This window comes from Bison bison, unplaced genomic scaffold (genome assembly GCF_000754665.1).
Source record: "Bison bison bison isolate TAMUID 2011002044 unplaced genomic scaffold, Bison_UMD1.0 scf7180017864508, whole genome shotgun sequence".
NCBI lineage: Eukaryota > Metazoa > Chordata > Mammalia > Artiodactyla > Bovidae > Bison > Bison bison.
The window spans coordinates 16,152,629-16,159,795 of NW_011495064.1; the positions used below are offsets into that span (position 1 = coordinate 16,152,629).

At 48.5% G+C, this 7,167-nt stretch overlaps 1 pseudogene; it reads right to left on the reverse strand.

The window, feature by feature from the left end:
- LOC104981006 overlaps nucleotides 1–4,866 on the reverse strand; it is a 5,353-nt pseudogene extending 487 nt beyond the window's left edge.
- Between the last annotated feature and the right edge of the window lie 2,301 nt (nucleotides 4,867–7,167).

The window sequence follows — 7,167 nt, forward strand, 5'->3', positions numbered from 1 at the left end:
CCAGTGCCCAGTGAGGATGATCAGAATGGTCCTGCGAGTGCTTCCTCACATGCTTACTGAAGGGTTTTTCGCTGTGACTCAACAGCTTTCAAGGCACGTCTTCAGTAGGGTAACACCTAGGCATTTGGCAAAGTTTGACCACGCAGGTACCTCCATTCTTGTTGCCACCAACTGATTTTGTGACAGTAGCAAGAACCCTAACCTTTTTCTTTTCGACCTTGGATTTAGCTGCTGAATACTTCCTCGTGTACCAGGCCTGTTGGAGTACATAGCTGATTGGGAATATCTGCCAATTCCTCTGACCAGGACAGGGGTTCGGCTGCAGTGGGGCTTCCCCTTCTTAACCTTCTTCACCTTTTTAGCCTTGTCACCAGCATCGGCCTTCTTGGCTTCTTAGTATCTGGCTTCTCAGCCTTTCCCCCGCCATCTTGCAAGATGGGAAAGAGCCATACATGAATCTTTAATATTCGCTAATAGTTACAAAATAGATCTTCTCTGGAAAACCTTTCCACTGCCACTTCCAAGATCGAAGACTGACACACACATGAAGCTCGGTGTGTTCGCACCGTGTCTCATCCTACGTTGGAATGAGTTAGCTCCTAGAGAGTTGTATGTGGACTAACAGGCGGTATAAGGTAAACATCACCCAGCCTCTGTGGTCTAAATGTGGCTCTAGTTATGTCATCCCCCCATGTAAAGACCTTCCATAGTTCCCCATGAAATACAGACTCCTGGTGTGGCATTTGTCATGTGACCCAAACCACCTTTCCAGGCTTTCTCCCCATTATACCACTCCCTGCCCTGCCTCCCCATGTATGTCTCCTCTCCTGCCCTCGGTGGCACGCTTCCCTCCCCTCACCATCTCCTGTCTGCCAGGGGAAAGCCCACCTCTTCCATAGAGTGTCTTTCGGATCCCATGACCACCCCAAACCAATTGCTCTGTCTCCCGCTTTCTGCCCCCACACAACTTTTGGCCTTGCTTGGAAACCTGTCCTGTGCTGACCTTCTTCCTGGCTTGAGCTCTGCCTCTTCTCTGATTCTGCCTTCTCTCCACCACATGAGACCAAATGCTCCCCAAGGGCATTCTCTGTGTAGCCCTTCCCACACCTGCAATACCACCTCAGGCTCAGTGAGGAGGGCTTACTGGTGTTTGTGGAACTGAATGTAATGAAGGGCAGATCCATATGGGGGTGCAGACATCCAGAGGGTGGGGAAAAAGTTTCTACTAAAGAAGTACTCTATGGCCAGAGGAGTTTGGAAACCAAGGTGTGTCCTGTCCCTCAGGAAGTATCCCCATGGATATTAGATGATTCAAGTTTCTAAGAAGTGCTGCAGTAAAGAAATGGACACCCCAACATCGGTTTTGTGTCATGCTGGGATTTGGGCAGGAGAACTGGAAGCAGCCTAGTCATGTGTCTACAACGCCACTGCCCATTTGGATTGCTTTTCTCATGGTCAGGCTGTGTTTATCAAGCTAAATAGCCATTCATTCCCCTGGTTTATTCACAGGCGATTCCAGAATGGTTTAAATTCATGATGCTCTGAAAGGATTCTCAACTCCTAAAAACACACAAATCCTACTGTTAGGAACGAAGCTCTCCACACTGTGTTCAAACTGTGTTTGATAACTAGTTTGACCTGACCCTGTCCTCCTTGGATTATCTGCTCAAAGTTCCAGAGACCATATTTAAAGATTTCAGATGTTAGAGACTCACCTTTTCACCAACCTTTGCCAAAGTCAATCTGACTTAATGGATGTTTAATAAGCATTTCCTGTGTGTCAGGCATCATGCTAGGTGCTGAGGGTACAAAACTCAGTAATAAACTGTTCTTAAAGGATGTACAGCCTGACTCAGAACATGACAGATTCTCCTCCTGCAATTCTGTGAGCGCTGAAATCCTGATATGCACGGGGTCACAAGCAAGAGTGGAGGAGGAGACACGGTCTAGAGAAGGCAGTTAAAAGATGCCAAAAGGTTACTCTGGGAACAAAGGTGGAAAAAACAAGTCCGATTCAACAGACTTGTTTTTTTTAACACTCACTCTATGCCAACAACCCTGTCTGCCAGGTCCTAAGGGTTCTAAGATGAATGAGACACACTCCCTTCCGTCCAGGACCTTAACTGGGGGTGGTGGGGGCAGAGGTCAGGTGACACTCATAATGGGGGTCAGGTGAGGGGCTGATTAATGGGCACATGCAATCCAAGGACTGTGTGATGAATTGCTGGTAGAGGAACCTTCCATTTTCATTTAGACAATCATTTCTTGCCTCTACTCTTTAAAAAAAGAGCTAACATCATTCCTCTCAGTGTCTTGAGCCCATAAACCGGAAGACCTGATAGCTGTGAGCTTCAGAATTTCCATGTGATCTCTGATACCCCCCACCTTAAGTCTCCTCCTCATCCTCTCTCTCCTCGTGCTTGGCTTCCATGAAGAGCAGTTGCAGGGAAGGAAAAGGAGCGGGGCTTGCCTCCTTTCGTGGTCTTGATGACACCGCACCTGGGATTCATTCTGGACAACCTACAGTAAGGCGACAACAATAACTAAATCTGGAACATGTGTCCAGGGCTGCAGTCGGGGGGTACTTTTGAGTCTGTTGCTTAGTTATTGTGTGTCCCTGGGCCCCTTTCCTAAGTTCCATTGTGTGTTTATGTCATCTCTAAAATGGAGTAAAAAGTATACTTCATGGCGTGTGCACAGATGGTATTCTGTGCTGAGCACAGAGTCTTCATGAAGGCTCTATTGGGTGCTTAATTAATGCTAATTCTCTCCCTCATTTGCCTTAAAGCAGGGAGTCACATGTGTTCAGAGTGTATTAAGAAGAACAGTTAACTTTCAGCTCAGGAACTCAGACATCAGGATCATTGATGTAGCGTTGAAGGCTGGATTTTTCTACAGTGACCATGGTTACAGGCAGGCTATTCCCTTTTCTTGGTAAGTGCAAGAGTTATCCCTCTTCTGTTGGAATTGAGACGATTTAGCCATTTTATTTGTATCTAAAACAGGTGATATGGAAACTTTTGTTCTGTTCTTGGAGAATTCCACCATCTCATTTTTCTCCAGGTTACCTTGAGACAGCCAGAGGAGATGGTAGTTTATGTTGGCACACGGGATTGAAGGAGAACATAAAAATGGGTGGGATGTATCTTTAGTGACGGATGGAGATGTGAATAGTTCTGGCTTACACATCAGTCTTCTTTTGCTATTGTTCTCAGGCCAAGGAAGCACCAATTACTTCAGGTCTTTCCTGGAGTAATTAATTCACCTGGAATGCCTTCAGCTCCTCCCTTCCTTTCATCCTGTCCCCATGACTTATTTCTCTTTATTTAGCTAATACTTACTTTTTTTTGAGAGAGAAGGAAGTTTTGGGGTTTATGTACACAAGAGAAGGAAGTGGTACATGTACAAAAAGGAGGGGGTCCCCTTATTCCCTTCAGGGGCTGATGGACTGAGTGGCTGGGCAGAAGGCAGTCAAGACGGGCAGGCCTGCCTCCAGTCCTTGTCTGAGTGTGAAGCGTCTGGCCTTATGGCTCTCAGTACAGGGAGAAACAGGGGGACCCCAGGACTCCAGGAGAAGAGAGAATGGATGCAGGCACCTGAGGCCTGCAGGGGAAGCAGCAGAAGTGAGATGAGGGGTGGGTTTGGGGGCTTGTGGGTGGCATCTAAAGAAGCATGGATCAGCAGGGACCCACACAGAGGAAACCCAGCGGTGAAGATGCAGCCAGCAAGGGTCTGCTCCTCTCACAGCTCTGTGGGTCTGACCCCTTTCTGGATTGTTTTAGTTATAATTCATTATGAGCTTCTATCTTGGGGAAGCATCCAGTGGGTCCGTCCCTGTCCTGAAACTGGTGGTGGTTGTTCAGTCGCTCAGTCATGTCCCAACTCTTAGCGACCCCATGGACCGCAGCATGCCAGGCTTTGCTGTCCTTCACTATCTCCAAGAGTTTGCCCAAACTCATGTCCATTGAGTTGGTGATGCCATCCCACCATCTCATTCTCTGGAACTGGGGATATGAACAAAACTGGGACGTGATCCCAGCTCCTGAGGTGTGGCAGCCGGCTTCCCAGTCAAATCAGTCTCCCCGGAACTTCGGAGCATTTCTGACCCAGCAGACAGGGCAGGGCTGCCACCAAGTGAATGAAGAATGAGCAGGAGGTCAGGGCCCCTTTTTTGCAGGCCCCAGCACTAAGGGCCTCACATAAGAAAAGGTAAAATAAGTAAACAGTGATGTGCTGGTGCAGCTCGGCTTATAAGAATCAGTTATGTGCGTTTCTTGACCCTTGATGTGCAGTGACATCACATTGATACTTTGAAGTCAGCCACGGAGGCATTATTTACACCATGGAAATCGGTAAATGGTAAAAAGTAACTGGTATTTCCCTTTCTAGAAAGCCAGTTGTTAAACACCTGTGTGTGTGTGTGTGTGTGTGTAATGTTCCCATTTAATTTAATCTTCACAATAAACTCAGATTTTATGCATGGAATAATACTTTATAGCTTTCAAGTCACTTTTAAATATGTTACCCTCCTATCCATATAATCCCAGGAGAGTAGGTAGGGCAGGAGCATTATCTCCATTTTAAAGAAACGGTGGCTCTGAGAGGCCACATGGCCAGGAGGGCCGTACCTGACATGGAGTCCACTTTAGATTCCTGACTGTGCTGTCCCTGCTCTGGCTGGCACTGCCCAGCGTTTAGAGCATTCAGAGTCTGGTTCTGAGTCAGTGTCCTGACCACAGGGGCTGGGGGTACCAGACCTGACCCTGTTCTCAGATATCTGATAACAGGAAGCTTCGCAACACTGGCAGGCCTTGCCAACCCTGCAGGGTGACCAGTGACCTTCTTGCCCTGCTTATTTTTGTACATGGTGCCACCTCCTGCTAGGTTCAGGGCCTAAGTAGGCAGACTGATGGGGCCTCCAGTCTGGGGCATTATATTTTGAAGGGAATGTCATGTTGTGCCAGGGAAGCCTGCCCATGGCTGGCATGGAAAGAAGAGAATCCGGAAGTTTAAAAAACCTGCTCCATTCAGGTCTTGGCCAAGGCCATGGGAATTTCCACAGTTCACTTTTTCTAACTGAGGTAGCTGTGAGTATACTGTGCTAGTGGGAAGCCTAGAGATTATGTCACCATGGAAAAATCCCCAGTAGAGAGGGAGCTAGTTCTGAACTGGTGAAAACAGTGGCAGACTCAACCAGCCCCACAGGTACTGCCTGCTGTGGAAACAGAATGTGTCCTGAGGAAGAAAAAGTCCTAATGCCTAGGGCTTCACTCTGCACACTTCTGGTTTTGTGGACGCCTACCTGGTCCCTGCTGCGAAAAACAACTGAGTGAAAAGCTGGTGACGTCATGGAAAAATCATAGAGCGAGACCTTTTCAAGACAGAATTTTCCTTTCTGTCCGGTGTTTGGGCACCTGGGGTTGTTCCACTCACGTGAGCAAACACTCTGGATCGCCACACGCTTCTCAGCATGGCTCTCACTCGCTGACCGTGACTGGAAGTTCCACAGAGGGTGTCAGATGTCACTTCCTCTTTATGTCCTGATAGTCCTGTCCGAGGGATGGACTTCTGGGTGGCCCTGGATATTAAACTTGGAAGGGTCATGATTCATATTACTATGGGCATGAGAGGGCTTCCAGGCTGCAGAGTTCTCAAATGGACAGGCCTGGCCTGCAGGTAGCTGACCCCTTCACCAGGTGCCTCCCACAGCCCCCGTGCCCCCTGCTACCCCCAGTGTTTGGCTCCATGGTGAAAATGTGTTTTCTTTGGAATCCATAAACATGAGGGTGCCCGGGAAGTGTTTCAGACCTCCGGGGTCAGCAGCAGTCCCAGCAGTGTCTGTAGAGTACCCTCTCAGGCTGAGGCTGTTGATGGGGATTCTGGGACTCAGCCCTCCCCAGTGGGCCCAGCCAAGGAACTGGCCTCGGGAGCTCTGGTGCTGTGCAGAGCGATGTAGATGGAACCAGAATTTCAGACTCGGGATGTGAGGGGAGACTGGAGGCAGCTTGTGTAAACAAAAGAGGCAGCTGCAGGAAGGGGCAAGAGAAAGCAGATTCACTGGTCAATGCGGCATTGTGGTTCCCGGCTGCACTGGTCTTACTTGGAATGTTAGGAATGCAGTCGCAGACCCCACCCCACCTGCCTGACTCAGAGCCTGTGTGTTAACAAGAGCCCAGGGCATTCCCATGCAGTTCCAGCTTGAGCAGCTCAGCTCTGCATGAAGGCGGGCCTTTGCCAGCTCCCCATGACTCTATCTGCTGACCAAGATGAGGTTCAGGGCACATGCAGGCGCCAGAGTATTTATTATACTCCAAAAACATTCACAGTAGAGAGTTCAGTAAGAGAGATCTCTTCTCTCTCTCACACACACATGCAAGTATATTGTATCATCAAGAACCCAGACTCAGAAGAGATTTCAGTTGGGTGCTTGACTTTGTCACCTGATCTTTGTGGAACCTTCACCAAGTCCCTGACTGCTCTGAACATGTTCCCATATCTCTAAAAAGGGGATGCTGGGCACTCGCAGGTAGCAAGCAATAACATATGTTGACATGCTTCACATGTGTTGACTCACTTAATCCTCTGGACAACCCATCCAATGCCCACCATTATTGCCCACATTCTACACGTGAGGGCCTGGAGGCACAGAGTGCTAACCAACTTGCTAGAGGTCACACAGCTTGTGGGTGGTAGAGTGGGTTCAGCATCTGGGTGGTCTGGCTCCGGAGTGCCCCCCTGCCCATGCCTCATGCTGGGACACAGTGGAGTGCCCGGTAGACTTGTGCAGATTATGTGGCCTGATGGTGTAAACCACGTAGCCCAATACCAGCACCCTTGGTGAGTTATTACTTGTATCATTATCCTTCCATAGGTGAAGTGTGGGAAGGATATGCCTCAGTAGGTGTGAATAGTGATTTCTTTAAGATGAGGGAATTCTGGGTGTCTTTGCTTTTTATTTGAATTTTCCCGAGATAAACATGCTCTAGCTTTTGTCATGAGAACTAAGAAATTTTCATTTTTAAAAATCCCTCTTGATTTGCTTATGTAAGTGACTCATTGTCAGCATGACGGAGAGAAGGGTAGAAACCTTTCGGAGCCTGAGCCAAACTCCTGCCTGTGGAAGCACAGAGGACACCAAAAAGGGAGCCCACCCCTCACCTCCGTCCC